The following is a 16,620-nucleotide window of genomic DNA, read 5'->3' on the forward strand; positions in this document are numbered from 1 at the left end:
GGTGAGTGGGACTTAGTCAATGCGTATGCTGTGACATGGGGAGAGCCACTCCCAGGTGGGATGCCCTGGCTTTTCAGGTGTATTGTCCATGGTTGAGCCACTGAGCTGTGAGGGGTGCCCCTGTGTTCAGGGTGTGTGCACAGTCAGCTCACTCCTACACTGTGCTCTGCTGTATCTGCACAGCGGGTGTGAACGTGTCTCTGTGTGTGTCCTTGTGGGATCACAGCCCTTATTCTGCTCAGCTCTCACGTGGTACAGGGTGGCTGGAGAACAGCAGGGCCAATCTGTGAGCCCCAGTGATGTGGGAGTTTGAGAGAGGCAGGGAGACCCCAGGGGTTGGTTGCCCTGCTTGGGGGCAGAGTCTCCCTGCTGGCAAGCCATCCCTGCACCACCATCCTTCTGTCCCCTGCACTGGAACCCAGCCACCAGATGCCTGCCTGCCTGGCTGTCAGGCTATTCCCTTCTCTGACCATGGAGACAGACCTCATGGGGCATCAGTTCCTGTCCACTCATTTGCACTGGGTCACGTGTGTGTGTGTGTGTGTGTGTGTGTGTGTTTTGCAGATTCAATGGGTCCACCCTGAGGACCCTGATGTTCCTGGAGAAAGCCCAGTTGATGGCGGAGGAGAGAGCTCAGATCTTCTCCCTGTATGAACAGGTACAGGGCAGGTGCTGGGGAGGAGGTGGTCACTGCCTCAGACTGTGCCTGTGATGCCAAGCCCTGGCATCTCTGGGTCACAAAACAGAGAGGGGCTGCTCAGGGGTGCTGGACTCCGAGCACCCCTGGCTTTTGACCGCAATCCCCTCTTGGATTCAGGGACCCCGGAGAAGGCTCCAGGGACCCCGGAGAAGGCTCCTTGTTGATCCTGGAGATGAGGACGAAGACAACATCACGCTCATCCCGGACCATTTTGGCTTCTTGCGGTGAGTTGCTCACACTCCAGCTCATCTCTGGGCAGGCATGGACTTCAGAAACCCCTGCAGTTGGTACGGGGCTGCAGCAGGCTAAGCCACTACCCACAATACGGGCACCCCAGATGGATACCAGCTTGTGTTGTGGCTGTTCCCCCTGCAATGCAGCTCCCTGTCGATGGGCTGGGAAAGCAGTGGAAGATGAGCCAAGTGCTTGTGCCCCTGAACCCCTGTGGGAGACCCAGATGGAGTTTCTGGCTCCTGGCTTTGCCCTGACTCAACCCCTGTTTGGCCATCTGGAGATGGAACCACTGGATGGAAGATCTCTCTCTCTCTCTCTCTCTCTCTCTCTCTCTCTCTCTCTCTCTCTCCTGTACATGTATCTTCCTAATCAATAAATCTTTCAAAAGAGCAAGATGGCCCCCACCACGAGGAGCACACCTATCCCCAGATCCTGACCTTGACCCATGCTGCCGTGCCAGGGCAGCCCCGGGTCAACATTTGGCCAGAGCAGGGTGACTCAGTGAGGGACCTGGGACATAGGCGGCGATGGAGAACAGGTGCTGGGCACTTGGCTCGGGCCTGTTTCTGTTGAAGACATGGGGCAAGTTGATGTGTTGTACCCAGATTTTGAGATCCCAGAAATCCCCAGGAGTCTGAAGTCAATGCAAGTGCACAAGGACGGTCTATTCAAGCTTGGAATGTCCAAGCTTGTGTTCTTGGTTGAGAGCAGGACTGGCCAGCCCAGACCAACACCCTTACCGGAGTGCAGCCCCCAATAACACACTCACAGGTTCTCCTAGGGGCAGTCCACAATCGCTTGAAAAGGGGCAATTCACAATAGCCTGCAAGGAGAGGGAAATACCAGACGTTCCCTACCTATCTCAGCTGCACAGCCCATGCCTGGCTCTTCTCTGGTTCAGCAATTAAGGTAACCACCCACTTAATTCCTGGGAGCCACCAGTGAGATCACCAGCCTTGGGCCTTGATTCAGGAGAATTGGAGCCCTTCAGTGCTAAAGGTCACATAGGCCGTTTGGTCTGAGAGCTGTCACAGTTTCTTAGTAGCAATGAGCCATGAACAAATGGTTGAGATTTTGATTCTGAGGTCCCTCGGATGGTCTAGCACTGTTCCCAGGAGGTGTGGCCCGACCATCAGCATCACAGAGCTGTGTGCCCAGCACTGGGCACCAGCCTGCCCGGGGAGCAGTTGTCCAGCAGGTGCCTGGGGTACAGGAGTCAGGCTAAAGTGCTGCTGAGTCAGATCTGAGGGAGAGCCAGGGCATGGTCTCAGGACTATGAACTGCCCGGGGCCTCCAAACACAGGGCAGGGGGGTTTGTAGACAAGGTCCTGGTCTGTGTTGGGGGGAGTGTGTGGCTGGGGTGCAGGAGCCAGGCTCTGAGGCTGCCCCACCCCATAGCTGTGCTGCACAGCAGAGAGGCCCAGAGATGGGTGTGAGTGAGTAGGAGGGGTGGATCTCAGGCTGACCCTGGACATGCCTTAGCTGCCCACCCTAGGACTGGGTTAGGCAGGGGATAGTGGCTCCAGGAGCTTCAGAACCCAGGCAAGCATAGACCCTGAGTGGGAGAAATGGCCAAGGTCTTGGCAGATGGAGGCATCTGAAGTGGGAACAGGCACTTCATGCACAGTGAGCTAAGGGAAGTAGGGAGAGCAGGTGGTCGCTGGGAGGGTTGAGGTGGACCCAGGTACCCCAATCCCAGGGGGCACACTCTGAGCAGGTGTCAGGGGGCCGGCCAGACTTGGCTTATTCCAGGCTGACTCCTTGCATGGCTGACATGGGCACACAGTCCCTCGCCCCTGGGTGTCCTGTGCCTGCTCAGGCCAGTAGCCTCACAGCTGCTGCAGAGGGGCTGCCACTCCCCAGGGCATGGGCCTGATGCCAGCACTAGACCCCACAGACAGCAACTGCCTGGCCCTGGAGCCCTGAGCTCACAGCCACCGAGGCCTGCCTGGCATGGGCCAGCAGGATGGCCGCCTCCCCTCTTCCCTTCTCACTTCCCTGGACTGAGGTGATGCGGCTGGTTCTTCCCTGACGCCTTTGGAGGTAGAAGTGCCCGGTCTGAGACTCACGGCTCTGTTTCCATCCCCTTCCTTTCCAGGGAGAAGTCACAGCCCAGGGACAGTGTCCTGGGGACTAAGGTGAGAGCCAGTCCTTGGCCATGGGCCCCTCCTCTGGTAAGCAGAGCTGGGGAGCACGTGGGTGCAGGAGGTGGGCAGTGGGAGCCACAAGGTGCTGCCCCTGCCCTGCTTGCAGGCACCTGTGGGGGTGAGAGCCACAAGCTCTGTGACATCCAGGGCTCCTTCCGGACACTGGAATCATCCCATCCTCTCTCCTTTTGCAGCAAAGACGGAAGGATTCCCGGAGACTCCGAAAGTGGGTCAAAATGTTGGAAAACTATTGCAAGTACCGCAGCACTGAGAAGGTACTGTGGAAGGGAGCGCCCCCTGGGGACCACACTGAGAAGCACAGGGATGAGCAGTGCCTTTTGCTGGGCTGGACATCTCTGCCTCTCAGACACCCGGGGTTAACTGTCCTGCCCTAAAGAACATGGGTCACCTAAACCCCATGTCCACACATGCAGGGGACTCTCCTAGGAAACAGGCCAGGGTCACCACTGTGTTAATGCCCAGATGCAGATCCCACAGAGAGCAGGCAGTGCATGCCAACCTGGGCCCTCAGCCTTGCCCCTCCTCTCACTGTGGGTCACCAGGCCCAGGCAGACCCTCCCTCTGCTGACACCACATGGAGTCCATGGATTCCCCCCTCTGGTCCCTCCCCCGATGCGTCTCCCCCAGAGTGTCCATGGCCCCACTCTCCTGAGCCCCCTCTCTCCTGCAGTTCCACCAGAGATGCTGCAAGGGAATCCCCAGCAGGGTGCGAGGTAAAGTGTGGAAAATACTTCTGGATGTGGAAGCAAAGAAGGCCCAGAACCCGGGGATATTTGAGGTACGGCTCTGCCCTCAGTCTGCAAGCACCTGCCCTGTTCAGGCCTCAGCAGGAGCCTGGGTGCCCAAAGGTGGGTGGTTCAGCAATGGAGCCTGGCTCGCCTGCTCGTCCTGCCTTCATCTCCCAGGCTCCTGCTCCTCAGACCCTGCCATGCCTGGCCACCTGTGCTTCTGACCAGGCCATGCCCTTCTCCCTGTTGGGCACACCTGGGCAGCTTGGCACGGGGCAGGCACTGAGCAGTGGCTAGGTAGGTCCATGATGGGCAGGAGGCTGCAGCATGACACTCTGACCCTCCACAGGCTCTGTGCTACCTGGCCTGCCCTCACCGGGGCCTGCCTTCTCCTGGCCTTGCATCACCCAGCAATGCCCACATCTGAAGTGGCTGGTCCACTTGTCACACTCAGCCGTCAGCAACTGCTGGGAGATGTGGGAGCCAGGACCTGAGAGGGTTGGCAACAAGGGCCAACTGTCACCCTCCTGAGCTGCCATCAGGAAACAGGGCCCACTGGTGTTGCCAGTCGTATCCCTCACATCACCAACGCCAAGTCTTGAGTTGGTAGCTGCCCCTGAGAGCTGGGCTGGGAGCAAGTCATTGCCCAGGGTCAGGTCAAAGCCAAGGGCAGCTTCCACTGTCTGGATGGAGATGGGTTCTCCTGCAGGGGGCAGCACTGAGGCTGGTGAGGGTGTGGCTGAGGACCCAGTGGGGAGGATCTGAGACCTGGTTGGGGCTGATGCCTGAGCAGTGCTGTGGGCAGGAGGGGACTTGGCAGAGGGACGTGGTCATGCCGTTGGCCTGATGCTGACCATAGTTGTCCCCTGTGCAGATGCTGAAAGAGCAGGCCCGGCTGCATTGCGATCAATTCCACCTGATTGACATTGCGGTGCAGTGGACGTTCCCAAATCACCTGCTTTTCAGAGAGTGCTATGGAATGAAGTAAGGCCTCTGGGCTGCTGGGGTCCTGGGGGCTGTGGAGGAGCCAGGGATCTGGGGGAGACTGGATGCAGGCCTAAAGCACAGGGCATTTATGATGAAAAATAGTAGACCCATAGGCTTTATTTATACTCTATACAATTTCCAAAGACGCCATGGAGAGAATGAAAGGAAAAGAAACTCAAGGGAAGATAACCTATGGCACTCACACGTCATCATGGTATGACTGCCAGAATATGCAAAGAACCCTTCAGCGCAATTGTTAACCAAGAGCAATGGACAGCTTGCCAGCACCCAGGGACACAGGCTCGGGGGAGGGTGGAGGGACACTGCGTGAAAGTACAGGCAATGCATCTCGTCCCCAAGGGACACAGGCTTAGTGCCTGAATCAACATGGGTGCCTGCACTTGCTGCTAGAATGGTGAAATGATCCAATCAGGACACTGTGGCCGTGAGTGTGGGACACAGACACGGGTCTGGGTCATTGCGAGGAGAAAGGGGCAGAGGTCCTGGTGCTCAACAGCACCCTGAGCAGATGCTCACAGAGAGCGACATCCAATTCCCATGGGAACACACCACACGCATGCACACTTCCCCAGCCACTGAGGAACCCAGTGCAAAGAAGAACCGCCTACTCGGGTCTACTGTTGTGTTCACACTCACGAAACATGGAGGTAGCCTGGGTGATGGTCACCTGGGAACGGCTCATCTGTGTGGCGTCTGATCCCGAGACAGGGATCAGAGATTCAGGGAGAGGCAGGAAGCCCAGGTCCCTCCTCTGCTGACCTGAGGGAACTCGGGTGTGTTCTGGCGAGTCAGGAGACAGACCCTTAAGGCCAGCCGTTGATGCTGTGAGCCATTCAAGGAGAGCTGAAAGAGGCCACGGCCAGAGGCAAGGATGAGGCAAGGATGAGGCAAGGGTGGCCCAGGCTGGTGGAGGGTGAGACATGCCAAAGACTCCGTGGAGACTGCTGGGCCCAGGAACTGCTCCTCACATGGCTGAACTGGCTGTGGGTGGTGACTCTCTGAGGCATGGAAAACCCTCGGACTGCACCTTGGCTGTGCAAAATGGAAAGCCAGCAGAAGGAAGGTCCAACTGCACACACTGCACCCCTGAGATGTGTGTGGGCCCTGGTGGGCAGCCCTCACCCAGACAGTGCAGAACATGCAGGTGCCCTGAGCACAGCCCTGCTGCTGTGGCAGAGCAGTGGACTGGGCCTTCTGTGGGACTGGCAGGGTGTGATGGGTGGCAAGGAAGCAGCGCCGCCTTCTCTGTCTTGCAGACAACGGGCCTTATTTGAAGTGCTGGCAGCCTATGCGATGTACAATCCCGTGAGTATTCTCAAATGCCTTTTCCAGGCTCTGTTTCTGGGCTGTCCATCCAGGGAGTCCCTTGTCACAGAGAACCAAGGTGGGCTTGTTGGGGACTCTGTAATCCACACTGGAGAGACTAGGTGCAGGGCCAAGCTCTGGACCCCACCTCGAGTTCTGGAAAGAGGAGTGCCTTCCCCGTGATCTGCTCTCTGTAGCCCAGGAGCAGGCAGGGTGGAGGATGCTTCTCAGAGTACCAGTGTTCCACAGGGAGGATGGGCAAGCTGTGCCACTTTGCAGTGCTCATCACAACCAAGCCTGCGCAGTCTGTGGCCCCCATCAGACACGTGGCAGGTGCCATGGGACTGAATGCCACTCCACACAATTCCATGATGTCACAAACCCACTCAGAGGTTTCCCATGTTGGGTGCAGCTGCCGGACACCTCGGGAGACCCCCAACAAGGTCTGGGCATCCCCATCCCCCTGACTCAGCCCCAGGAACCCTGCCTGGTGCCTGAATGAGTGGTGGCCAGACAGCATGGATCCACATTCATGATGTGTCTGTTCTCTGCTCTGGTCCTGGCAGGCCTGACCCGAGTGCTTCTTCCTTCTGTCTGAAGTGGTACCCACTAGGGCACCTATAGAACACAGAGCTGCAGGAGCTGCCTTAGGGGTGCAGCCTGGATTCCCACAGCAGCCTGCCCCACCCTGAACTCTTGGGGTACACACATGTGCTTGCCTCTTGTCTCCCCCAGCCACTTCCTGAGCTGAGGCCCTGCAGGGCACTCTCCAGGAATGTGGGAACCTGGCACACACTCCAATTCTTTTTTTTTTTTAAAGATTGATCCATTTTTTATTACAAAGTCAGATATACAGAGGGGCAGAGAGACAGAGAGGAAGATCTTCCATCTGATGATTTACTCCCCAAGTGCGCACAACAGCCAGTGCTGCGCCGATCCCAAGCCAGGAACCAGGAACCTCTTTCGGGTCTCCCACATGGGTGCAGGATCTGGGCCATCCTCAACTGCTTTCCAAGGCCACAAGCAGGAAGCTGAATGGGAAGTGGAGCTGCTGGGATTAGAACCGGTGCCCATATGGGATCCCGGGGCGTTCAAGGCGAGGACTTTAGCCACTAGACTGTGCCGCTGGGCCCCACACACTCCAATTCTTAAAGCCCTGACAGCCAGGGACACGACAGGCCCAGGGGTTCCCTCCTCCATCCTCCTACTCCCTTCAGCAGGTGACCAACCCTCCCAGGGAGGTCACCCAACCCACCTGAGTTATGCTGACACAATGTTCTGGGCTCTTGCAGGAGGTGGTTGGCTATGACCAGGGCCTGAGTCACATCGTGGCACTGTTGCTGATGTGGCTTGGTGAGGAGGACGCGTTTTGGGCCCTGGTGCAGCTGATGGAGAACGAAAAATACTCAATGTCTGGTAGGTAGATGGGAGGGGTGGGCCCTGCGCAGCCAAGTCCACTCCCGACACGTAGTCAGGTGCCTGGGTCTGTGTCCTCACTGGCTCCTGGTGTGGAGGAAAACTCCCTTTGGAGAGTTCCTTAGATGCCAGGGCTGGCAGAGGCCTCCTGTGCTGAGCCACACACTGCCCTCCCCATCACCCAACGCCCTGCAGCTTTGCTCTGGCTCTCACCTGTGTGGGCACCTCCAGACCAATAGGTCCTGTCCGTGTCCAATTGACTCATATCCACACTGGCCTCTGTGCCTCCAAGGGTCTCCCCAGACTCCCACCCACTGAACACCAAGGCAGCAGCCCCACTACGCAAACCCCCTGCCCAACTCATGCACGCTGGCATGGTCACGATGCACCGAGTCTGGCTGCAGTGTTTCCCACAGTCACCCGGGGCAGCCTCGATTGCCTCCCACACAGTCCTGTATGCACCCACATCCTGAGGTTTCTCTCCCTGGCCATCTGTCCACCCACCTGTCCCCTGAGAGGCTCCTCTGGCCCTGCCTGTGGCTCAGCTGCCTTCCTGGGAAATGGCTCTGATCCCAGGCCTGGGGCTGATCCTACTCAGGGCTCTACAAACCGGGATCACCGATGCTGGAGACACTCCTGGAACATCTGGGACACATCGTGCACCGCACACTCCCAACTCTTGGAAAACACCTGGTGAGTGAGAGCCTCCTTGCTCTGCTTCAGGGCCCTGGACACATGGATGGAGTCCCACCAAATCTCCAGTCCTCGTTTATACACGTAGGCCTGTGCTGCCAAGCCTTTCCTTGGTTCCTCAGGTCTACGCCAGTGTGGGCATTAGCCTTGCTTTCCAGATCATGGTCCACTGAGATTGTAAAGGTTTCAAGAAACCTGTGTGGCCGTGAGGTGCAGATGCATCTGCTCCCGGGCTCCCTGCACCCCGTGGGCACAGCTAAGGGACTCAGCCCACATGATGTCTAACCTCCCATGTCCTCCAACATGCACTGCAGCAGGTTAGGCCTGCTCCCAGCTCTCAGCTCCCCCTGCCTCTTTCTCAGGAGAAGCAGGGAGTGAAGTTCGGTGACACCATCGCCCGCTGGTTTACCCAAGGTTTTCTGGATGAGGTAAGTGGCCCCAGGAATCCCTAACCCAGGGAATCTTCTGTCCCAGGGCCTGACTTCCTGCCCGCACCCCCTACATGCTGTCCACAGTAGAGCTGAGCTCACCCACCTCAGCAGACCCAGGAGGGACTCTGCTCTACACAGGGAGACCCTGCTCTGCAGGGGGTGGCCCAAGTAGATGCTGAGTCTCCCAGCCAGCAGGGAGGGACAGGTGCCCTGGGCACACTGCTGGAGAAGCCTGACCAAGCCCTGAGCCTGCAGGAGGAGGCAGGAGATGCCCAAGGCCTGGGCAGCCTCTGCAGTGTGGAGCTGTGCTGCGGCCTCACTGCTGGATTGGACACAGGGCCCTGATGTCACACACAGGTCACAGTGGCATCTGCCTTCCCATGTCCTCCAACACACAGAGCCCTCTCCATGGCCCTCATGGCACTGTCTGTGCTGGCCAAGCCTCAAGCCTCCTCTCTCTGGGCTTGCATGCTCAGATGTGGCTGACAGACGTGGCCCCAGCAGCTAGCGAGAGGAGTCCCCACATAGGAACCTATGGCTTCATGTGAGGCAGCTTCCAGGGTCTGCACCTGTGGTGGGGCATGGGCACTGTCCCTCCTGCAGCACCTGGGGTCCAGCTCAGGCCTGGATGGGTGGAGTCCTCTCACACCTGCTCTTCCTAGGTGCCGTTCCCGCTGGCCCTGAGGATATGGGATATTTTTATCCTGGAAGGGGCACACGTGCTCAGCACCATGGGCTATGTGGCCTTGAAACTGAACCAAAGTAAGTGCCCAGGGCTGGAGAGGCCAGAGTGCCAGGGGAGAGGAGCTGGGGTCCCCTGGAGATGCCCAGGGAACAGGGCTTTAGGTGGGGATGAGGAGGCCTGGGGAGCCCTGGTACCCGGGAGGGCACTGAGAATGTCCCTGGGATACCCCATCAGTCCAGCACAGTCCACAGGGAGGCATCAGCAGGGTCACTCCCCGGCAGTGTGGCCCTGCCCAGTCCCTTCCATGCTTGGCTTGACACCCATGGGTTCCCGGGGCAGCAGCTGGCAGCTATTAGTGCAGGGACAGGGTTTGGAGCAGCTGTGGCTGCTGGGCCATCCCTGTGGACCCTGCCTGTCTGACAGCCACCCTCTTGCCTAGAGCGCCTGCTCAAGAGGACCCGGAACCACATCAGGGAGTTCCTGCAGGTGACCCTGAGGCAAGACTGGGACGTGGACGATGACGCTGTCATCAAGCAGCTGCAGGCGTCCAAGCATGAGCTGGCCAAGCGAAAGTGTCTGCTGCCTCCCGCAGGTGGGGGCTCTGCCCAGGACTCAGGCCCGATCCTCCCTTGGGCGTGTCAGCAGTGGGAGGACCTGGCTGTGGGGCCTTCTACCTCCTCCTCATGGCCCTGTGTTCCCCTGCTCCTCGGTTCTGTTTGAGAAGCTTCTGATCTCAAGGCCTGGCTGGGCCTCAGGCAGCTTCCAGATGTGCTCATGTGGGGAAGGTGCAGGGGCTCTCCTATCCCCACAGAGGCGCCTCCCCACCTAGAAGGCTCAGTCTCCCTGACTCCACATGTGGGCCCAGGACTGAATGTCCTTGAGTACAACCCAGAGTGTGGCTGAGTGTGGCATTGCAGCCTCAGCTGGGGCCAAGGCCTCTGAGGGCACCTGTGTGTGATGGGAGTCCCTGTACCTGCTCACAGCTGCTGCTGGAGATGGCTGGAGAGCCTGGGTCAGCCATGCGAAACAGAGATGGTTTGTCCCAGCTGGAGGATGTAGAGTGGGCCCAGGGCAGGCCTGGGCAGGAACAGGCGAGGCCCAGCTGTGCCTCCCAGCGGGTGCCTTCCCTGTGTCCTGGGGGAGCAGAGATGGTGATGGCTGAATAGTCCAGCACACGGGGTTCATGTTATGTCCTCAGGTGGCAGAGGCCCAGGGACTGGGAGCACAGAGCCTGCCCTGCCCCGCACTGTGAAGGAGAGCCTGCCCTGTCCCCCAGGGCTGCCCGGGACTGCATCTCTGCCCAACACGCTGGCTCTTCCCACCAACTCTGGAGCATTCAGATTCATTCTGGCCATTTAGGGGGAACTCACAGCTCCTTGGCCAGCCATTCCCATGATGGGGCACACAGAAGCAGGGGGTTAGGTGACAGGGGCACCCACGGATCCTCAGTGGATGCCATGTGACCCAGAAATGAGCCTGAGAGGAAGGGCGCTCAGGGCCCATGCACATCTAGGGGGCCATGCAGGGAGCCATCCAGGGGATCCAGAAGTGCCCCTGACACTGCCCTGGCCCAGGCCACACACAGCCAGTTTCAGGGTCAGCAGCCTGGAGGGTGTCCTCATGTCACCCCTGGCATTAGGGACCCGAGGGATTAGGTGTGGGCGGTTTACCCTGCAGGCCACTTGGTCCCTGTGGAGAAGCAAACCTGCTCTTTCTTTTCCTTTCAGCAAAGCCCAGTGAGGCGTGCAGCCAGGGCCATGGGCAGGGCCACGTCCCTGAGAGGCCTGCTGCTTTCCCCACAGCCCTGCAGGGCAGGGAGACAGCTCAGGACCCCAGGCCGCTGGGCCAGCGCCCTGAGTCTCCAGCTTCCCTCGCCAACACTAGCTTTTCAGAACCACCCTCCGTCTGTGTTGATTGGGTAGAAGATACAGACAAGGAGGAAAACTCTTGCGAGGAAGACATCTTTGAGTACCTTGACCGAGATGCTCCAGTGCAGGCATGGGGGGTTGCACGTGCGTCCAGCCCCACCAGGGCCCCATGGAGCGTATGGCACAGAGGAAGGCTGCTCCGGTGGTGGAGTCTGTCCAATCTCCCGGTGCCTGTGCATGGCACAGAGGGCCCGGCCCCAGAGCTGGGCAGCCAGGAGGGCCCACGGGTCCCTTCCCTGCATTCCTTCAAGCCTGTTGGTCCAAGGCTCATGCAGGCCATCCGGGGCCCAGACACAGGGCTGAAGACGGCTTCCTGCCAAGACTTCCACCGGACTCTCCTGCAGCATGGTGATGCTGATGGGCTGTTGCCTCCCCGAGCCTCCCTGATGGGAGAACAGCCCCGTCTGTGCTCCCTAGCTGGAGGCCTCCTCGCTGGCCCCTCCCTGACTCCTCTTGGCCGACTAGGCACCTGAGTCCAGGCACTGAGCCTGGAGTCACCAGGCTGTGCCCCCTTGTGCCCTCCTGAAGGAACTCTTAGGAGTTTTCACCCTCTTGCTGCCAAATAAATTGTTTGGAATGCATTTGCTCCCATTTTGTGCCCCTCAGAGCCCAGCTGCAGCAGTTTCCCCAGGTTCCTGTTGAGTGGTCAGAAGCTTCACAGCCCCCAGCCACAGGCAGAGACCTGCTGACCCCAGGGGTCTGCACTGCCCTGCTGGGGAAGAGCCGCTATGAGCATGGATGCACATGCCGGCCACGCTGACCCCAGGCCTGATCCTTAGATGGTGGTGCCCAGGAGTTCAAGGTCATGTGAGGAGCTCACCCAGGGGAAGGGACTGCCAGGGTCCCTCAGCACCCAGGTTTCTGAAAGGGCTCTGGTAGTTGGGCCACAGCACCTGCTAGTTTGTGTGAGATATGGGGCTGGGACAGAACTGACCAGGCAGCTGCATCCACCAGTATGTGTGTAGGCTCCTGCGGGTGACTGAACTGAACCCCACACTAGCTGGTGCACACAAGGGTCAAGAAATGGGACATGTGCAGCCAATCCCTCCCCAGCCTCTTCTCCTTTGCAAAAAAGAAAAAAGAAAGAAGAGTGTCACTTGGAGGTCACCCTAGAGACAGCTACTGCAGGAAATGGCCAGGATCCTTCAACTAGTCCAAGGATCAAATGAGTGTAGCCTGCACTTCAAAGAAAGGAGAAAAGCAACCACACGTGGCAAAGAAGATGCCAAGATCCAGGACAAGAAGGTGGAGCCTCCTGCCGCCCAGAATGCCTGAAAGCATCCTTTGCTGGGAGAGGCTGGAGCTGGGGCGAGCCTGGCACATGGAACCTCCTCTTTAACCCCAACCCCACCTCCACCATTCTCAAACCACCCACCCACAAACAGACCACAGGTCTGTACAATCCAGGTGTTTGTTCACTTTGAGAGTCACCTTCAAGGCAGCTTCAAAACCGAAAATCTTTCCAGAAGCGTTGCCCAGGCTGAAGAGGTTGGCAGAGCTGCGGATGTGCCAGTTCCCGGGTTTGCATGGAGCCCTCACAGCCCAATGCCTTTCAAGTCACAAAGGCGGCAGGCCTGCACCACCTGGGGGCTCTGGCAGCAGGGGAACTGGGCACAGAAGCAGTCCCTGAGCTCCCTGTTGAACAGGAAGCACTCAATGGGGTTGATGCCAGCCTGCGGGAAGGTGAGCCACACTGAGGCGGTAAGGTTGGCTTGGACCACTTCTCAGTGTTGAACTCCTCCAGCATGAACAGGCAGCGCGCAATGGCCACGCCCCACCGCCAGGATGCCCAAGAGCACGGGTGGCATAGGTCCACGGCCAAAGCCCGCTGTCCAGTTGGCAGCTGCCGGGCCAGTGGCACTGGGACGTGGAATGTCCAGTCGTGGGTTATAGTGGGGACTAGGCGCGCAGGTCCCATCTTGTGGCGATCATGGATGAAGAAGTGCAGACAGAGGTAGACTAGGTATGTGGCACCCACCACCATGCTGAATAACAGCAGGAAGCCAAGCGCCTGAAGCGCCATGAGTCCGCTGCTCCAGGGCACAGGGCGCATGCTTGTCTCGGCCGTGGTCCAGCACGGGCAGGAAGGCCGCGGCCAGTGCCAGCGCCCAGGAGACACACACCAGCATGGTGGGGCACTGCCAGCTGGCCAGGAGTTCAGCGTAGAAGCAGTGGTGGGCCATGGCCAGGTAGTGGGAGACACCCACTCCGAGCAGCAGGAAGGGGGCGTTGAAGCCAGGAAGGAGAGCAGCCCGCAGCCCAGCGCAGCCCAGCAGGGCTCCCGGGGCGGCCCATGGCCAGGCGCGCGCAGCCAGCAGGACTGGCAGGAGAGCGCGCTCAGCCCGGCGGCACTCAGCCCGGCGGCCAGGCACAGGTGCAGCAGCAGGCAGTAAGGGCGCGTGCAGGCTGCGCTCCCACAGGACAAGCAGCGCGAGCAGCACGTGGCCCGCCAGGCTCGCGTCCAGCAGCAGGCTGAGCGTGGCCAGCTCGAGGCCCAGCGCCGCTGCCTCGCCGTCGCCGCTGACGGTTGAGCTCGCGCTCGCCATCGCGGCCTCTCGTGGTGTGCGCAACACCCCGGAGCTGACCTCGACCTCGGGACTCTCTGGCCGCCCCGCCCGCGCTCCGGTGTCGCTGCTGCCGCCACCGAGCGTCCTGGGCGAGCTCCCAGCATAGCACCCTGCATTCTCCTTCTCCTCCTCCATGCCGCTGTCACTGCACCAGAACCCCCTCACCTCTGCCAGAGTGCGCAGAGAGGCTGCCCAACAGCATACTCTGCCTAACATGTTTCTTCACGTTTTAACCCCTCCTTTTTTTTGAAGATTGCAAATTCAGCTATACAGAGAAGAGGAAAGACAGAGAGGAAGATCTTCCATCCGATGATTCATTTCCCATGTAACCTCAATGGCCATAGCTGCACCGATCCAAAACCAGGAGCCAGGAGCTTCCTCAGGGTCTCCCATGCAGGTGCAGGTTCCCAAGGCTTTGGGCCGTCCTTGACGGCTTTCCCAGGCCACAAGCACGGAGCTTGTGATACCGGGATTACTACTGGTGCCCATAGAGCTTCCTGGCACATGCGAGGCCAGCACTTTAGCTGCTAGGCCACTGCGCTGGACCCTCGCTCTGTAATCTTTACCATCAGTACCACATTAGGATATTCTAATTTCCCTTCTTTCAGGAACAATCGTGTGTCTGTATATATGTAAATTTACATAAGCAGTTAGATAGAAAAATGTTCAAAATGGGTGAACCTAAAATAACATCTTTCAGGGAAATGGTTTGGAACGTGAGGGTAGCCTTGGCCGCTATGTCAGTATTTAGAGTTAGCTTTTACACGGTATTCACAGGATAAACAGATTAAGCTCCACGATCGAAAAGGCACATGGGGTGACATAGATTCTTCAAAGACTAATCTCAGTTCTTGCCTAGCAATTTGCTTCCATTTTAACAGGAAGAAAGAATGTGTTTTTGATGAAATAAAAAGAAAAACCTTTATTCAATATACCAGAATTCCTTCAGAGAAGATGCTGTATTAAACTGTGCTGACGGATTGTATATTCTGAGGCTACTAGTTTGCATATCTGATGTTGTTGCAGCGCTTTAGGATGCAAACAGCTGATTAAAATGTGACTCTGGGCCCGGTGGCGTGGCCTAGTGGCTAAAGTCCTCGCCTTGATCTCACCGGGATCCTATACGAGCGCCGGTTCTAATCCCGGCAGTTCCACCACCCATCCAGCTCCCTGCTTGTGGCCTGGGAAGGCAGTCAAGGACAGCCCAAAGACTTGGGACTCTGGACCCGTGTGGAAGACCCGGAAGAGGCTCCTGGTTCCGGATTGGCGCAGCACTGACCATTGCGCTCATTTGGGAAGTGAATCATCAGACGGAGGATCTTCTTCCCTGTCTCTCTTCCTCTCTGTATATGTGACTTTGAAATAAAAATAAATAAATCTTTTAAAAAAATAAAATGTGACTCTGTGTTTTGCTTTGTATTTCTGTGTCACCTGATGAACAAGCTTCCCAAACCTGAAACAAGAATAGAGGGGTGGTGTAGCGGCTTACCAGGCTCATCTTTCACCTGCAGGTGCTGGCATCCCATGTGCTCACTGGGTCATGTCTCAGATGCTCCACTTTGCACCCAGCTTCCTGCTTGTGGGAAAGTAGTGGAGGACGGCCCAGGTCCTTGGGCCCCTGCACCCACATGGGAGCCCTGGATGAGAGTCCTGGCTTTGGATTGGCTCAGCTCCGGCCATTGTGGCCATTTGGAAAGTGAGCCAGCCATGCAAGATCTCTGTGCTTCTCTCCTTCTCTCTGTAAATCTGCCTTTCAAATAATAATAATAACAAATAAATATTTTTAATAAAAAAGGAAAATACCAAAGGATGTGTTCTCTTTTTCACTCTGGGACTAGCTGTTTATACATCATGAGAAGCAACTTAAACTTAAAATTTATTTTTGTTGGAAAGGCAGATTTACAAAGAGAAAGAACTTCCATCCACTGATTCACTCCCCAAATGGCCACAAGGGCCAGAGCCGAGCCGAGCTGAGCCCAGGAGCTTCTGCCAGGTCTCGACTTGGGTGTAGGGTCCCAGGACTTTCTGCCATCCTCTACTGCTTTCCAAGGACACAAGTAGGGAGTAGGCAGGACAGGTGCCCACATGACATCCCGGAACACGCAAGGCAAGGATTTAGCTACGAGGCATTTATAGCCTTCAGGCATGTTATGAATATATAAAATTTGGAGTTGAGAAATGTTTCCTCTTGTCTTCATCTTTATCATAGTTATATACCCTACATTTTTCTGCACAGAATTTAAAAAACAGAATAGTTTTTACTGTTGCATAAGAAATTAGTGCAAACTGCGGTTTCATGACACACAAGTATAATCTCCCAGCTTCAGTGGGTAATGATGACTTAGAGCTTGCTGTATGAGATAGCTCAGGCATTGCTTAGAAAATGGATATTACCTAGATGCAGTACTCTGCATTTACTCTACTTGTGTCCAGAACAATTGCCTGTTCTATGTTTTTGTTATTTTTTAAAAGAAGCTACAGTGAAAGAACAGATTGCTGTCCATGCCACCATGAGTGCACGCCAGCCAGAGCTTCCCAGACACCATCGCTGCCAACATGAGCACATATGGGGGGGAAGGGCATGCATTGGTAGAGTCTCAGGGACTGGCACATGTAGGAATGGGCAACTGAGGATTTTCATGGACCCAGCTGGTAAACCCACTGTGAATCAAGGGAGCTGAGATGAAGTAGACCAGAAGGTGAATCCAGAGGGCCTCCCTGGGTCAGGCCAAAGCACTTGCCTGGAAGTGCAAGAGC

At 57.3% G+C, this 16,620-nt stretch overlaps 1 protein-coding gene, 1 long non-coding RNA gene and 1 pseudogene across 2 annotated transcripts in view; 1 reads left to right on the top strand and 2 right to left on the bottom strand.

The window, feature by feature from the left end:
• The window catches only part of LOC131482427 (USP6 N-terminal-like protein), a 409,820-nt gene that overhangs the window by 67,282 nt on the left and 325,918 nt on the right, over positions 1-16,620 (bottom strand). The gene's annotated exons all lie outside the window — the stretch shown is intronic.
• On the top strand, positions 3,751-6,165 carry LOC131482318 (uncharacterized). Its single transcript, XR_009246895.1, has 3 exons — positions 3,751-3,880; positions 4,705-4,814; positions 6,095-6,165. It is a non-coding gene; the product is annotated as an uncharacterized LOC131482318 (long non-coding RNA).
• LOC131482308 (probable G-protein coupled receptor 27) lies at positions 12,832-13,842 on the bottom strand (annotated as a pseudogene).

The sequence above is a fragment of the Ochotona princeps genome, chromosome 17 (assembly GCF_030435755.1).
Source record: "Ochotona princeps isolate mOchPri1 chromosome 17, mOchPri1.hap1, whole genome shotgun sequence".
In the NCBI taxonomy this organism is placed as follows: Eukaryota; Metazoa; Chordata; class Mammalia; order Lagomorpha; family Ochotonidae; genus Ochotona; species Ochotona princeps.